This window comes from Lissotriton helveticus, chromosome 7 (genome assembly GCF_964261635.1).
Source record: "Lissotriton helveticus chromosome 7, aLisHel1.1, whole genome shotgun sequence".
In the NCBI taxonomy this organism is placed as follows: Eukaryota; Metazoa; Chordata; class Amphibia; order Caudata; family Salamandridae; genus Lissotriton; species Lissotriton helveticus.
Window position 1 is genome coordinate 32,388,173 of NC_136068.1, and position 16,573 is coordinate 32,404,745.

The window sequence follows — 16,573 nt, forward strand, 5'->3', positions numbered from 1 at the left end:
CACACCTTTTATGTGAACACTGAGCTTCATGAGTCCCTGTGTCAGTACACAGTACTTGTAGCCAGTTTGTGAGAGTACTGGTGACTGACTGGTGACTGCGTATGTGCACACTGACCACTACCTATGTACGTATGTAGACGCTGGCCATCATGTGCATCTGGATCCTGTGTTAGTACTAACTTTATTACTACTAAATGCCTTCTGTGAATACCAAAAGTAGTAAGTGCCTGCTTTGAATACAACAAAAAGTAGTAAGTTTAGGATTTTGTCCCAGGCTAGTTATGTGAATCAGGGCCTGTGTGTGCAGGTACTGGACCCCTGGTGTATGTGGACACTATGTTTCAGTACGGGGCACCATTGTATGTGGACACTGTGTTAGTACTGAACTCCCGGTGTATATGACACTGTGTGTGTCTGTACTGTACACCCGGTGTATGTGACACTGTCAGTACTGGACACCATCGTATGTGGATACTGTGTGTCAGTACTGAGCACTATTGTGTGTGGACACTGTGTGTCAGTACCGGGCACCATCGTATGTGGACACTGTGTGTCAGTACTCGCCATTGTATGTGGACACTGTGTGTCCGTACTGGGCACCATTGTATGTGGACACTGTGTGTCAGTACTGGGCACCATCGTATGTCGACACTGTGTCAGTACTTACCATTGTATGTGGACACTGTGTGTCCGACCTGGGCACCATTGTATGTGAACACTGTGTGTCAGTACCGGGCACCATTGTATTTGGACACTGTGTGTCAGTACCGGGCACCGTCGTATGTGGACACTGTGTGTCCGTACTGGGCACCATCGTATGTGGACACTGTGTGTCAGTACTGGGCACCATCGTATGTGGATACTGTGTGTCAGTACTGAGCACTATTGTATGTGGACACTGTGTGTCAGTACTGGGCACCATCGTATGTGGATACTGTGTGTCAGTACTGAGCACTATTGTATGTGGACACTGTGTGTCAATACTGGGCACCATCGTATGTGGATACTGTGTGTCAGTACTGAGCACTATTGTATGTGGACACTGTGTGTCAGTACCGGGCACCATTGTATTTGGACACTGTGTGTCAGTACCGGGCACCGTCGTATGTGGACACTGTGTGTCAGTACCGGGCACCATTGTATGTGGACACTGTGTGTCAGTACTGAGCACCATTGTATGTGGACACTGTGTTAGTACTGAGCACCAAGTGTGTGTGGACACTGTGTGTTAGTACTGGGCACCATTGTATGTGGACAATGTTTGTCAGTACTGAGCACCATTGTATGTGGACACTGTGTGTCAGTACTGGGCACCATTTCATGTGGACACTGGGTGTCAGTACTGGGCACCATTGTATGTTGACATGGTGTGTCCGTACTGGGCACCATTGCATGTGGACACTGTGAGTCAGTACTGGGCACCATTGTATGTGGACACTGTGTGTCAGTACCGGGCAACATCATATGTGGACATTGTGTGTCCGTACCGGGCACCATCGTATGTGCACACTGTGTGTTAGTTCTGAGCACCATCGTATGTGCACACTGTGTGTTAGTACTGAGCACCATCGTATGTTGACGCTGTGTGTCAGTACTGAGCACCATCGTATGTGGACACTGTGTGTCAGTACTGGGCACCATTGTATGTGGGCACTGTGTGTCAGTACCGGGCACCATTGTATGTGGACACTGTGTGTCAGTACCTGGCACTATTGTATGTGGACACTGTGTTAGTACTGGGCACCATTGTATGTGGACATTGTGTGTTAGTACCGTGCACCATCACATGTGCACACTGTGTGTCAGTACTGGGCACCATCGTATGTGGACACTGTGTTAGTACTGGGCACCATTGTATGTGGACACTGTGTTAGTACTGGGCAGCATCGTATGTAGACACTGTGTGTCAGTACTGAGCACCATCGTATGTGCACACTGTGTGTCATTACTGGGCACCGTTGTATGTGGACACTGTGTGTCAGTACCGGGCACCATTGTATGAGGACACTGTGTGTCAATACCGGGCGCCATCTTATGTGGACACTGTGTTAGTACTGAGCACCCAGTGTGTGTGGACACTACGTGTCAGTACCGGGCACCATTGTATGTGGACACTATCTGTTAGTACCGGGCACCATTGTATGTGGACAATGTGTGTCAGTACTGAGCACCATCTTATGTGGACACTGTGTTAGTACTGAGCACCCAGTGTATGTGGACACTGTGTGTCAGTACTGGGCACCATTGTATGTGGACAATGTGTGTCAGTACTGACCACCATTGTATGTGGACACTGTGTGTCAGTACTGGGCACCATTGTATGTGGACACTGTGTGTCAGTACCGGGCACCATTGTATGTGGACACTATCTGTCAGTACCGGGCACCATTGTATGTGGACAATGTGTGTCAGTACTGAGCACCATCTTATGTGGACACTGTGTTAGTACTGAGCACCCAGTGTATGTGGACACTGTGTGTCAGTACTGGGCACCATTGTATGTGGACAATGTGTGTCAGTACTGACCACCATTGTATGTGGACACTGTGTGTCAGTACTGGGCACCATTGTATGTGGACACTTTGTGTCAGTACCGGGCAACATCATATGTGGACATTGTGTGTTAGTACTGAGCACCATCGTATGTGCACACTGTGTGTTAGTACTGAGCACCATCGTATGTGGACACTGTGTGTTAGTACTGAGCACCATCGTATGTGGACACTGTGTGTCAGTACTGAGCACCATCGTATGTGGACACTATGTGTCAGTACGGAGCACCATCGTATGTGGACACTGTGCGTTAGTATCTGTATCCTAGCCCTGCACTGCTCTCAGCTCCCTGCATCCCAGCCCTGCAATGCTCTCAGCTCTCTGTATCCCAGCCTGCATCGCTCTCAGCTCCCTGTATCCCAGCCCTGCACTGCTCTCAGCTCCCTGTATCCCAGCCCTGCACTGCTCACAGCTCCCTGTATCCCAGCCCTGTACTGCTCTCAGCTCCCTGTATCCCAGCCCTGGTCTGGTCTCAGCTCCCTGTATCCCAGCCCTGCACTGCTCTCATCTCCCTGTATCCTAGCCCTGCACTGCTCTCCGCTCCCTGTATCGCAGCCCTGCACTCAGCTCTCTGTATCCTAGCCCTGCACTGCTCTCAGCTCCCTGCATCCCAGCCCTGCACTGCTCTCAGCTCTCTGTATCCCAGCCCTGCACTGCTCTCAGCTCCCTGTATCACAGCGCTGCACTGCTCTCAGCTCCCTGTATCCCAGCCCTGCACTGCTCTCAGCATCCCAGCCCTGCACTCAGCTCCCTGCATCCCAGCCATGCACTGCTCTCAGCTTCCTGCACCCTAGCCCTGCACTGCTTTCATGTCCCTGTATCCCAGCCCTGCACTGCTCTCAGCTCCCTGTATCCCAGCCCTGCACTGCTTTCATGTCCCTGTATCCCAGCCATGCACTGCTCTCATCCACCCGTATCCTAGCCCTGCACTGCTCTCAGCTCCCTGTATTCCATCCCTGCACTCAGCTCCCTGTATCCCAACCCTGCACTGCTCTCAGCTCCCTGCATCCCAGCCCTGCACTGCTCTCAGCTCTCTGTATCCCAGCCCTGCACTGCTCTCAGCTCCCTGTATCACAGCGCTGCACTGCTCTCAGCTCCCTGTATCCCAGCCCTGCACTGCTCTCAGCTCACTGTATCCCAGCCCTGCACTCAGCTCCCTGCATCCCAGCCCTGCACTGCTTTCATGTCCCTGTATCCCAGCCCTGCACTGCTCTCAGCTCCCTGTATCCCAGCCCTGCACTGCTTTCATGTCCCTGTATCCCAGCCATGCTTTGCTCTCAGCAAACTGTATCCCAGCCCTGCACTGCTCTCAGCTCCCTGTATCCCAGCCCTGCACTGCTCTAAGTATCCCAGCCCTGCACTGCTCCCAGCTCCCTGTATCCTAGCCCTGCACCGCTCTCAGCTCCCTGTATCCTAGCCCTGCACTGCTCTCAGCTCCCTGTAACCCACCCAGCACTGCTCTCAGCTCTCTGTATCCCAGCCCTGCACTGCTCCCAGCTCCCTGTATCCCAGCCCTGCACTTCTCACAGCTCCCTGTATCCCAGCCCTGCACTGCTCTCATCTCCCTGTATCCCAGCCCTGCACTGCTCTCAGCTCCCTGTGTCCCAGCCCTGCACTGCTCTCAGCTCCCTGTATCCCAGCCCTACACTTCTCTCAGCTCCCTGTATCCCAGCCCTGCACTGCTCTCACCTCTCTGTATCCTAACCCTGCACTGCTCTCAGCTCCCTGCATCCCAGCCCTGCACTGCTCTCAGCTCTCTGTATCCCAGCCTGCATCGCTCTCAGCTCCCTGTATCTCAGCCCTGCACTGCTCTCAGCTCTCTTTATCCCAGCACTGCACTGCTCTCAGCTCACTGTATCCCAGCCCTGCACTGCTCTCAGCTCCCTGTATCCCAGCCCTGCACTCCTCTCAGCTCGCTGTATCCCAGCCCTGCACTGCTCTCAGCTCCCTGCATCCCAGCCCTGCACTGCTCTCAGCTCTCTGTATCCCAGCCTGCATCGCTCTCAGCTCCCTCTATCCCAGCCCTGCACTGCTCTCAGCTCCCTGTGCCCCAGCCCTGCACTGCTCTCAGCTCCCTGTGCCCCAGCCCTGCACTCAGCTCTCTGTATCCCAGCACTGCACTGCTCTCAGCACCCTTGTATCCCAGCCCTGTACTGCTCTTCGCTCCCCGTATCCCAGCCCTGCACTGCTCTCCGCTCCCTGTACCCCAGCCCTGCCTTGCTCTCAGCTCTCTGTATCCCAGCCCTGCACTGCTCTCAGCTCCCTGTATCCTAGCCCTGCTCTCAGCTCCCTGTATCCCAGCCCTGCACTGCTTTCAGGTCCCTGTATCCCAGCCCTGCCCTGCTCTCAGCTCCCTGTATCCCAGCCCTGCACTGCTACAAGCTCCCTGTATCCCAAGCCTGCACTGCTCTCAGCTCCCTGGATCCCAGCCCTACACTGCTCAAAGCTCCCTGTATCCCAGCATTGCACTGCTCTCAGCTTCCTGCATCCTAGCCCTACACTGCTCTAAGCTCCCTGTATCCCAGCCCTGCCCTGCTCCCAGCTCCCTGTTTCCCAGCCCTGCACTGCTCTCAGCTCCCTGTATCCCAGCCCTGCACTGCTTTCATGTCCCTGTATCCCAGCCATGCACTGCTCTCATCCACCCGTATCCTAGCCCTGCACTCAGCTCCCTGTATCCCATCCCTGCACTCAGCTCCCTGTATCCCAGCCCTGCACTGCTCTCAGCTCCCTGCATCCCAGCCCTGCACTGCTCTCAGCTCTCTGTATCCCAGCCCTGCACTGCTCTCAGCTCCCTGTATCACAGCGCTGCACTGCTCCCAGCTCCCTGTATCCCAGCCCTGCACTGCTCTCAGCTCACTGTATCCCAGCCCTGCACTCAGCTCCCTGCATCCCAGCCCTGCACTGCTTTCATGTCCCTGTATCCCAGCCCTGCACTGCTCTCAGCTCCCTGTATCCCAGCCCTGCACTGCTTTCATGTCCCTGTATCCCAGCCATGCTTTGCTCTCAGCTCACTGTATCCCAGCCCTGCACTGCTCTCAGCTCCCTGTATCCCAGCCCTGCACTGCTCTCAGTATCCCAGCCCTGCACTGCTCCCAGCTCCCTGTATCCTAGCCCTGCACCGCTCTCAGCTCCCTGTATCCTAGCCCTGCACTGCTCTCAGCTCCCTGTAACCCACCCAGCACTGCTCTCAGCTCTCTGTATCCCAGCCCTGCACTGCTCCCAGCTCCCTGTATCCCAGCCCTGCACTTCTCTCAGCTCCCTGTATCCCAGCCCTGCACTGCTCTCATTACCTCCTCGTCCAGTCTTCCTCGCCACAGTAATAAACATATGAGCCTCCGGCTCCACACAGAACTCCAAGTAAATTAAAAGAGCAGCGCTCTAGTCTCCCCTCCCTCCTCCAATATGGCCCCAGAGGCTTCCACCAATCATATAAAAGGACACATAGCAAGCATCACAGCCTGTTCTTTTTTTCTGCACTTCTCCGAGTGCTGTGGTTTCCCTGCTGGTCAGGTGAGTGGGACGGGGTTCCTGCTTTAGCGGTTCCCCTTGTCCTGTGGTATCTAGTTGAGGGTTGTTAGTTTGCTGTGTGCTGCCTGATGTTGGTTTTACATACTTTGTCACATTCGTTTTTTTAATGTTTTGTTTCCCCCTGCTATTACCTGGCTACCTCGTGTCCTGCTTCAGCGGACTTCCGTGGTTTGGTTTCTCGGCTGGGTTTGTTTGTCTTTTCGCCTATGCGGGATGTTTTCCTAATTGCCGTTTCACGTTTGTTTTCCTTTCCCGGCCGCGCGTCCTGCTGAGCGGACGTTGCACGGCCGGGTGCGGGATCTGTGGGGGCCGAGGGCTTCCGTGAATGAAATTTCCCTTCTAATGCCTTACCTGATGCCGGTCTTCACGGCGGCGGCGTTATTCTTGCCTCTTCCTCTCCTGCTGAGCGGGAGGCGTGTTTGGGGCTGATTGAGCTTGGCGCGCTGCGGTCTGGGCCTCCTCCTACTGCGGCGCGCGGCTCTTCCGGTTGCTTTATTTCCTTCGGCTTCAGTCCGGGTGGGGTTTCTTACGTTGCCTAGCAACCTGGGGTCCTATTTACCTGGCTGTTCTCCGTGATGCCTGGGTTGGTATGATTTCACTTGGCTGTCGGTCATGGATTCTTCTCACATGAATATTCCTGTTCCTTTGGATGTGGCTTCCGGTTCGGGGGTGCATGTTCCCTCTATGGAACTTTTGCAGCAGATGATTAATACTGCTGTTTCTGCTGCTTTGCAGGATCGTGGTCCTATCCCTCCTCCTAAAAAGGCGAGGGTTGATGGCGCTGCTGCTGATGCAAATTCTGATACTGAGGAGGAGGTTGATGTCAGGGGTCGCTTTGTGCAGGGTGCCGACCTGAAGGAGGTGCTGGGCCACATTCGCGAAAACTTGGTGTTCCCTGCTTCTGTGGTGCCTCTGGATGACGATCTGTTTTCACAATATCGGCGTCCCGAGCCTGATTCTTTGCCTCTCCATTCCTCTGTCTTGAAGGTCCTGGAGAATGAATGGAAGGATGTGGACAAGGGTTCCTTTCCTCGTTTCTTGGGTAAGAGGTACCCTCTTCAGGATTTTGCGGTGAAGTACCCTGCCTCCGTGAAGGTTGACTCCTTGTTGGCGAGCATGTCTTCGCATGGGTCCGTTGTCTCGGAGGACTCTTCTCCTGCTGACCCAGTTGACCGTAAGGTGGATGGTGCTGTGAAACGCACTTTTGCGGCTGCCAATTTTTCTATCAGGGCTGCGGCCTATTCGTCTTACACGATCCAGTCCTTGCTCAAGGATTTTCAGTCTCTGTCGGAGTTGTTGGACCAGGGGGAGGATGTTTCTTCTACCCTGGCGATGATGGAGCAACAGGTTCGTCTACTATCCGATGTCTCCTTTGATTCGCTGGGGGCTGCTGCTTCTGCGGCCGGATCCTCTGTGGCTGCGAGGCGTCAGTTGTGGCTCCGCTCATGGAAGGCTGATGCTGCCCAGAAAAACTTGCTTATGAAAATCCCTTTTTCGGGGGTTAAACTTTTTGGTTCCTCTCTTGACGACATGGTGAAGAAGACGGCGGAGGACCGTAAACTGCTTGCTCCGGACCGTCCTGGCAGGTTCCGTGCCTTTGGTTCTCAGCGGTTTTTTGGTGCCTCGAAGAGGGATCGGGCAGGTCAGCCCTTTCGGGGACGGGGGCGTGGCCGGGGTGCTCCCTCCTTTGATAAGTCCCGGTTCTCCGGAGCTTCTGCCTCCTCCGCTCCCGCTTCCAAATCATGACTGGATCGCTCCTGGTGTGGGTCCGGTTGGGGGTCGGCTCACTTGCTTCCTGGAATCTTGGCGAGAGACTGTGTCGGACCAATGGGTGCTTCAGGTGATCTCGGAGGGTTTGCGCATTGGATTTGCCCGGACACCCCCAGACTGTTTCAGGGCCACTCCTTGTCCGAGAGATCCTGTGAAACGATTGGCGCTTTTGGACGGCATTGCGTCCCTGTTGGTCAAGAAGGCGATCGTTCCTGTGCCCAGCGATCAGTTGGGGCAAGGGGTGTATTCGATCCTTTTCCTAGTGTCCAAGCGCACCGGGGATCTTCGGCCAGTGATGGACCTGAAGTGGGTGAATACTTTCGTCCCTCACCAGGGGTTCAAGATGGTTTCCCTGCCTTTGATCCTTCCTCTGATCGCTCAGGGGGATTTCCTTGCATCGATCGACCTGAGGGATGCTTACCTTCATGTTCCTCTTCATCCGGACTTTCAGAAGTTTTTCCGGTTTTGTGTGCAGGGTCGTCATTACCAATTCCAGGTATTGCCTTTTGGGCTCTGCTCTGCTCCCCGGATCTTTACTAAGGTTCTGGCTCCTCTTATTGGACATTTGCATGGAGAGGGAGTTAGTGTTTTTCCTTATCTGGACGACATTCTAATTTCTGCTTCTTCTCTTCCTAAGGCGGAGTTGCATGTCCAGAAGGTGTGCCATGTCCTCACGCATCATGGGTTCCTCGTGAATGTGCCGAAGTCCTCCCTGGTTCCTGCACAAGAATTGACTTTCATTGGGGCTCTGTTCAGGACTCAGTTGGGGATGGTGTTCCTGCCCCCTCCCCGTGTTTTGTCCCTGATGTCTGCTGTTCGTTCCCTGTTGGTGGGGGTTTCTCATCCTGTGAGCCTGTGGTTACGTGTTCAGGGTCTGATGTCGGCTTCGTTGTTGACGGTGCCGTGGGCTCGCCTCCATATGTACCCGGTGGTGTCCCACATTTTGTCGCATTGGGACCCCTGTTCCCTCGATATGGATGTTCTGGTTCCTATGTCGGAGGAGGTTCGGGTGGTCCTGGGTTGGTGGTTGGACGAGAGTCATCTGTCCAAGGGCCGCCCTTTTCTGATTGTTCCCACCCGCGTGGTCACTACCGATGCCAGCCTGCTGGGATGGGGTGCTACTCTGGGGGTTTCGACGACTCAAGGGATTTGGCCTCAGTCGGTTTTGTCATGTTCCTCCAACTACAAGGAACTGAAGGCCGTCCTTCTGGGTCTGTTGGAATTCTCGGATCTTGTTCAGGGTCACCACGTGCAGATCCGGACGGACAATCAGGTTGTGATGTCTTATGTGAACCATCAAGGGGGGTGCAAGGTGCGCTCCCTCAGTTGCCTGGCTCGTCGGATTGGTTCTTGGGCGGAGGTGCATCTGGACTCCCTGTCTGCCATCTACCTGCCGGGTGCGGAGAACACTGTGGCGGATTGTCTGAGCCGGGTGTTTCCTTCCATGGGTTCCTTGTCTCTCACGAAGTGGGTGTTCAGGAGGTTGCAGATGATGTTTGGTTGTCCGATTGTGGACCTGTTTGCGTCCCAGGACAATGCCCAGACCCGTTGTTTTTGCACGATTATGCCTTGCCGGGACGCCTGGAGGGTGGACGCCCTTTCGTTCCCTTGGCCGCAAGGTCTGCTGTATGCTTTTCCCCCTGTTCCCCTGCTTCCGGCGGTGTTACTGAAGATCAAGAGGGAGGGGTCGCTGGTGCTTCTGATTGCGCCTTGTTGGAAGCGTCGCCCTTGGTTTCCCCTTCTGAGGGAATTGGCTGTGTCTCCAGGTTGGCCCTTGCCGTTCGTGCCGTATCCTCTGATGGGTCCTCTTCTTCCTCTGCCTGTGTTCCGTTCCCTGGGTCTGCGGGCCTGGCTCTTGAGAGGGAGTCTCTGATGCGTGAAGGTTGTTCGGTGGCTGTGGCTGGTGTCATTCAACAGTCCCGGAGGCCTTCTACGCTTAAGTCTTACGCCAAGCATTGGGATCATTTTGCTTCTTGGTGTGTTGCTCGTGGGCTGACGTTGGATGCTTTGGATCCGGCTCGCGTTCTGGACTTTCTGAACGATGGGTTTGTGTTGGGATTGGCCATTTCGACCCTTCGGGCTCAGTGGGCCGCCATTCGGGCATTTCATGTACTGCCTTTGGTTTCCATTTCTCCGTTGGTTGCTCGGCTTTTTAAGTCTCTTTCTTTCCAGCGGCCACGTCCTATCATGTGTCCTCCTCCTTGGGACCTTCCTTTGGTTTTGCGTTCCTTGCAGTTGGCTCCTTTCGAGCCTTTGGAGTCTGTGGACCTGAAGTTTTTGACTCTCAAGGTGGTGTTTCTGGTGGCGATTGCCTCTGCCAGGCGTATGGGGGAGTTGGGTGCTTTCCTTCGTTCTGCCCCGTTTTTGTTGGTTTTGGCGGACCGGGTGGTCTTGCGCCCTCATCCCACTTTTGTTCCTAAAGTGGATTCTTTTTTTCACCGGTCTGCCGAGGGGGTTCTTCCGGTTCTGTGTCCTGATCCCTCCTCGGCTGAGGAGTCGCTTTTGCACCTCTTAGATGTTAGGCGTGCCTTGCTGATTTACATTTCTCGCACTTCTCCCTTCTGTAAGGTTGACTGCTTGTTTGTGAATTATGGTTTGTCGCGTCAGGGTATGAAGCCCTCCCTGTCCACGATCAGTCGGTGGATCAAGGAAGCCATTCTCTTGGCTTATGCTTCGGTGTCTGAGGTTCCATCCCTTCCTGTTCAGGGTCGTTCCACCAGGTCGGTGGCTGTTTCCTGGGCTTCTTTCAAAGGGGTGTCTATGGAGGATGTTTGTAGGGCTGCTACGTGGTCCTCTCCGCATACCTTTATGTCCCATTACCGCCTCCAGATTGGGGGTGGGGGTTCTGTTTCGTTTGCCTCCTCTGTTTTGACTGCTGGGGTGCCTTAAGAGGTTGTCCATTTTTTGGGTTGTTCTGCCTCTGTATATTAAAATATGTTTTCGCTGCACTGATGGTGTGGTCTGTTTCCTTACATGATGCTGTTTGCTTTGGTATCGGCTCATATGTTTATTACTGTGGCGAGGAAGACTGGACGAGGAGGTAATGCCCCGGTTACTTACCGGTAATCTTCATTACTCCGAGTCCATGTCTTCCTCGCCACAGTATAGTTTCCCTTCCCTCCCGGCCCTGGTGGTGGCTTCATGTCTGCGGCTTGGTTTTTCAGGCTGTGATGCTTGCTATGTGTCCTTTTATATGATTGGTGGAAGCCTCTGGGGCCATATTGGAGGAGGGAGGGGAGACTAGAGCGCTGCTCTTTTAATTTACTTGGAGTTCTGTGTGGAGCCGGAGGCTCATATGTTTATTACTGTGGCGAGGAAGACATGGACTCGGAGTAATGAAGATTACCGGTAAGTAACCGGGGCATCTCCCTGTATCCCAGCCCTTCACTGCTCTCAGCTCCCTGTGTCCCAGCCCTGCACTGCTCTCAGCTCCCTGTATCCCAGCCCTACACTTCTCTCAGCTCCCTGTATCCCAGCCCTGCACTGCTCTCACCTCTCTGTATCCTAACCCTGCACTGCTCTCAGCTCCCTGCATCCCAGCCCTGAACTGCTCTCAGCTCTCTGTATCCCAGCCTGCATCGCTCTCAGCTCCCTGTATCCCAGCCCTGCACTGCTCTCAGCTCTCTTTATCCCAGCACTGCACTGCTCTCAGCTCACTGTATCCCAGCCCTGCACTGCTCTCAGCTCCCTGTATCCCAGCCCTGCACTGCTCTCAGCTCTCTGTATCCCAGCCCTGCACCGCTCTCAGCTCCCTGCATCCCAGCCCTGCACTGCTCTCAGCTCTCTGTATCCCAGCCTGCATCGCTCTCAGCTCCCTCTATCCCAGCCCTGCACTGCTCTCAGCTCCCTGTGCCCCAGCCCTGCACTGCTCTCAGCTCCCTGTATCCCAGCCCTGCACTGCTCTCAGCTCTCTGTATCCCAGCACTGCACTGCTCTCAGCACCCTTGTATCCCAGCCCTGTACTGCTCTTCGCTCCCCGTATCCCAGCCCTGCACTGCTCTCCGCTCCCTGTACCCCAGCCCTGCCCTGCTCTCAGCTCTCTGTATCCCAGCCCTGCACTGCTCTCAGCTCCCTGTATCCTAGCCCTGCTCTCAGCTCCCTGTATCCCAGCCCTGCTCTCAGCTCCCTGTATCCCAGCCCTGCTCTCTGCTCCCTGCATCCCGGCCCTGATCTCAGCTCTCTGTATCCCAGCCCTGCACTGCTCTCAGCTCCCTGTATCCCAGCCCTGCCCTGCTCCCAGCTCCCTGTTTCCCAGCCCTGCACTGCTCTCAGCTCCCTGTATCCCAGCCCTGCACTACTCTCAGCTCCCTGTATCCCAGCCCTGCCCTGCTCCCAGCTCCCAGCTCCCTGTTTCCCAGCCCTGCACTGCTCTCAGCTCCCTGTATCCCAGCCCTGCACTGCTTTCAGGTCCCTGTATCCCAGCCCTGCCCTGCTCTCAGCTCCCTGTATCCCAGCCCTGCACTGCTACAAGCTCCCTGTATCCCAAGCCTGCACTGCTCTCAGCTCCCTGGATCCCAGCCCTACACTGCTCAAAGCTCCCTGTATCCCAGCATTGCACTGCTCTCAGCTTCCTGCATCCTAGCCCTACACTGCTCTAAGCTCCCTGTATCCCAGCCCTGCCCTGCTCCCAGCTCCCTGTTTCCCAGCCCTGCACTGCTCTCAGCTCCCTGTATCCCAGCCCTGCACTGCACTCAGCTCCCTGTATCCCAGCCCTGCACTGCTCTCAGCTTCCTGCATCCTAGCCTCCACTGCTCTCAGCTCCCTGTATCCCATCCCTGCACTGCTCTCAGCTCCCTGTATCCCAGCCCTACACTGCTCTCAGCTCCCTGTATCCCAGCCCTGCACTGCCCTCAGCTTCCTGCATCCTAGCCCCCACTGCTCTCAGCTCCCTGTATCCCAGCCCTGCACTGCCCTCAGCTTCCTGCATCCTAGCCTCCACTGCTCTCAGCTCCCTGTATCATAGCCCTGCACTGCCCTCAGCTTCCTGCATCCTAGCCTCCACTGCTCTCAGCTCTCTGTATCCTAGCCCTGCACTGCTCTCAGCTCCCTGCACTGCTCTCAGCTCCCTGTATCCCAGCCCTGCACTGCTTTCAGCTCCCTGGAACGTATCTCACACTGAAGGTTGGGTTGGGCCCCTGGACGTCACCCCTCCCCTGCCTCTTGCTCAGTTTGTTTCCAGGAACTCTCAGCCGATGGCTTTGGCCTTGAACCAGGCGGGTGTGGTGCAATCTCTCCCGCACGTCAGTGACTGTCGGGTTTACTTCACCCTGGAGTGTGCGAGGGATGAATCACCTGTGAGAGGGAGGTTGGCACCTCCTACCCAGCTGCTCAGGTGTGGTACTCACGAGGAATGTGAGGACAGGCCATCGTGTTCCACGAGGCAGGTGAGGCAGTGTCATGGTGTCACACTGGACAGGTGAGGCCGGGTCATCGTGTCACTTGAGACAGGTGAGGCTATCTTAGGGTGTCACACCTTCCCCGTGAGGCCGGGTCATAATTCAGCTGTCCGGTTTTAGGTTTAAACCTATTATAACTGATAAAACCCCACCGGAAGGGAAATAGCCCTCACCAGTGTAAACATATAAACACTAGGAAAAAAACCTGACCAACCGCAAACTAAATGCCATTCAAAGAAAAGAGTGAAAGAAACATTTTTATTTCTTCCTGAAGGGTCCAATACAATGTAACTTTGTTATATAAGGTCGCAGTAAGAAAGAATGGCCTAACATTATTCTGCTTCATTTTTGTTGTTTAGGGATGCTACTAAAATATTGTTTCTTCTTCCTTTTGCTTTTTTCAGTTTTGTGGTCTTTGGTCTAAAGATACAGGGGTTAGAAGCATGTTTTAGGCGCCGTTTAATTATTTCATAAACGTTAGAGAATCAGAAAATATCAAAATCATATTTCATTTTTTGACTACATTTGAGTCTTTCGCTGATAGGAAAAATGTCGTTCTCATAAGAATCTTTCCCAATATGTACCATCACCTCGTGATACATCAGCCCCCTTTTCTAGTGAGTCAGTAGTGATAGCAGGTGAAGTGCAAAACACCCCAGGCTTTAAACATTCAATGCAAGGCATAGGGACAGGAATATGTGAAAAGAGTGCAGTCACCAAGCATCTGGGATACTGGTGAAAACATGACACCAGACGTTTGGTAAACATGGAAAGCATGTCACTTGGAATGCTGCTGCAAAAAGTTCTTACAGAGTTGAACAAAAATTGGAGTGATATTGTTTGTATTTACAGTGATTCAGCTACATTTAACCGCATCCGTGCGGCGCCGATTCCCCCCCGGTGCTGAGCCCTAATTAAAACGGGCGTGGTCATGACGGAACGATTCCGTCATAAGCACAGCTCGACCGATGCTCATGACGGAACCGTTCCGTCATGAGCATCGAAGGGGATATGAAAAAGTTGTGTGATGACCTGTCCCAATCGATACCTGAGCTGAAGTGCTTCCCTGTAAGAGATCCTTGCCACTTGCTAGATAGTACGCTGAAAGCATCTTTACAATCTTCAGAGTTAATGAAGAACGCTATTGACTTTTTAGTCTATTCTGGTGCACTGTTTTGTTATGCGCAGAAACTGTAACGCAAATATTTCTCATTTTGCACTTTGTTTGGCATCAAAGAAAGAGTAATCCCAACTGTTTCCCTTAGCCGCTGGTTCTCAGTCCTAGAGGCCATGAATGCTATATTATCCATGTGGCAACCGTTTACTGAACTTGAGTGATGATGCAAACTGCAAGGAATATGAGGCTCTTTGGTCACATATTTATAGTGATTTGAAAAAAAGTAAACTCTTCTGCATACTTAGATTTTTACAAGAAAGCATGACTACCGTTGTGGACATAATAAAACAACTAGAGTTGGAAAACGCCTGTGTCTACCAAGTGGTCAGCATAAGTGGCGTAGATGTGAAATATCTCCTTGAGAGTAGGCTGGGCGACACTTCTAGTGACTTTGTAACTGCAACATGTTCCATGTTAGAGAGCTTGCCCCTTGGTAAGCAAAGCAATGTTGAGGAGAAATTCAGGAACTTTTATTTTAAAATGTATGAGAAATAGCCCTTCACCAACCGTGGCATTTGAAGTCATTGAAGCCTCGCTGTGGTACTCTGCGCAAGTTAGGGACCGCTTCCGTAAAGGGACATTTTCTCTGGAGTTTCAAAAGTGCTGCTTAATTCTTGACTGCTTCTATAACTCTGAGGGCATATGCACCCAGTTCAACGCATATGTTGCAGAACCTGTCGCAGAGAATCACAATCTTCAGGTGCATCAGTATTGACATGGAAAGCTATGTCAGTGGTCAGAGTTAGAAAGTTGTGTACCGGGTATTTGGCGTTGCCTATCTCAAGTGCCAATGTTGAGAGGGCCTTTTCACAGATAAAAGTTAACATGGGAAGTAAAGAGGGAGTGTGCATGGTCAAAGACTCACTGAAGAAGTATTGCATGGTGTAGAACGATAAGTTTGATTTGCAAAACTGTATTTGAACCTCATATACACTGTACATACACTGTCTATATACCATGCTCTATCAGTCAGAAAGTAAGCAAAATCAAAAGCAAAAACATCCATTAACACTGGCAAAAAAACACTGTTTCTGTTTTCAATGGCATGAAAATGTGTAACCACTGATACCCACTGTTTTTTTTAAAATATTGAAATTACTTGAAAACACTGAAAAAAAAAAACACCAGATTTTACCAAAAATAGAAACTGAATATAGGAAAGCCTAGTCATATGTATGAGGCTGGTGAGGCCGGGTCATACCATACTGGGCAGGTGAGGCCGGGTCATACAATACAGGGCAGGTGAGGCCGGGTCATCGTGTCACTTGAGACAGGTGAGGCTATTTTAGGGTGTCACGCCTGTCTCGTGAGGCCGGGTCATAATGTACAAGGCTGGTGAGGTTCGTTCATAGTGTCTGAGGCTGCCGAGGCCAGGTCAAACCATGCCAGAAGGCTGAGGGTAGATCCTACTGAAGGAGGCTGATGAGGCTGATGAGGCCGGGTCATACCATCCTGGGCTGGTGAGGCCGGGATTACCATACAGGGCAGGTGAGGCCGGGTCATACCATCTATAGCAGGTGAGGCCGGGTCATACCATCCTGGGCTGGTGAGGCCAGGATAACCATACAGGGCAGGTGAGGCCGGGTCATATCATCGTGGACTGGTGAGGCCGGGTAATACCATCCAGGGCAGGTGAGGCTGGTTCATACCATCCAGGGCTGATGAGGCCGGGCCATACTATCCTGGTCTGGTGTGGCTGGGTCATACCATCCAGGGCTGATGAAGCCGGGTCATACTTTCCATGGCTGGTGAGGCCGGGTCATACCATACAGGGCAGGTGAACCCGGGTAATACCGTACAGGGCAGGCGAGCTGGGTCATACCATCCAGGTCTGATGAGGCCGGGTCATACTATCCAGGGTTGGTGAGGCTGGGTCATACCATATAGGGCATGTGAGGCCGGGTCAAACCATCCAGGGCTAGTGAGGCCAGGTCATAAAATCCAGGGGTGGTGTGGCCGTGTCGTACCAACCTGGGCTGGTGAGGCCAGGTCATACCATCCAGGGCTGGTGAGGGCAGTTATATCATCCAGGGCTGTTGAGGCAGGGTCATACCAACCTGGGATGGTGAGGCCCGGTCATACCATCCAGGGCAGGTGAGCCCGGGTCATACCATCCAGGGCAGGTGAGCCCCGGTCATACCATCCAGGG

The 16,573-nt window shown here is 53.4% G+C and overlaps 1 protein-coding gene across 5 annotated transcripts in view; it reads left to right on the forward strand.

The window, feature by feature from the left end:
* LIPE (lipase E, hormone sensitive type) overlaps nt 1-16,573 on the forward strand; it is a 288,252-nt gene that overhangs the window by 121,274 nt on the left and 150,405 nt on the right. The window lies entirely within an intron of this gene.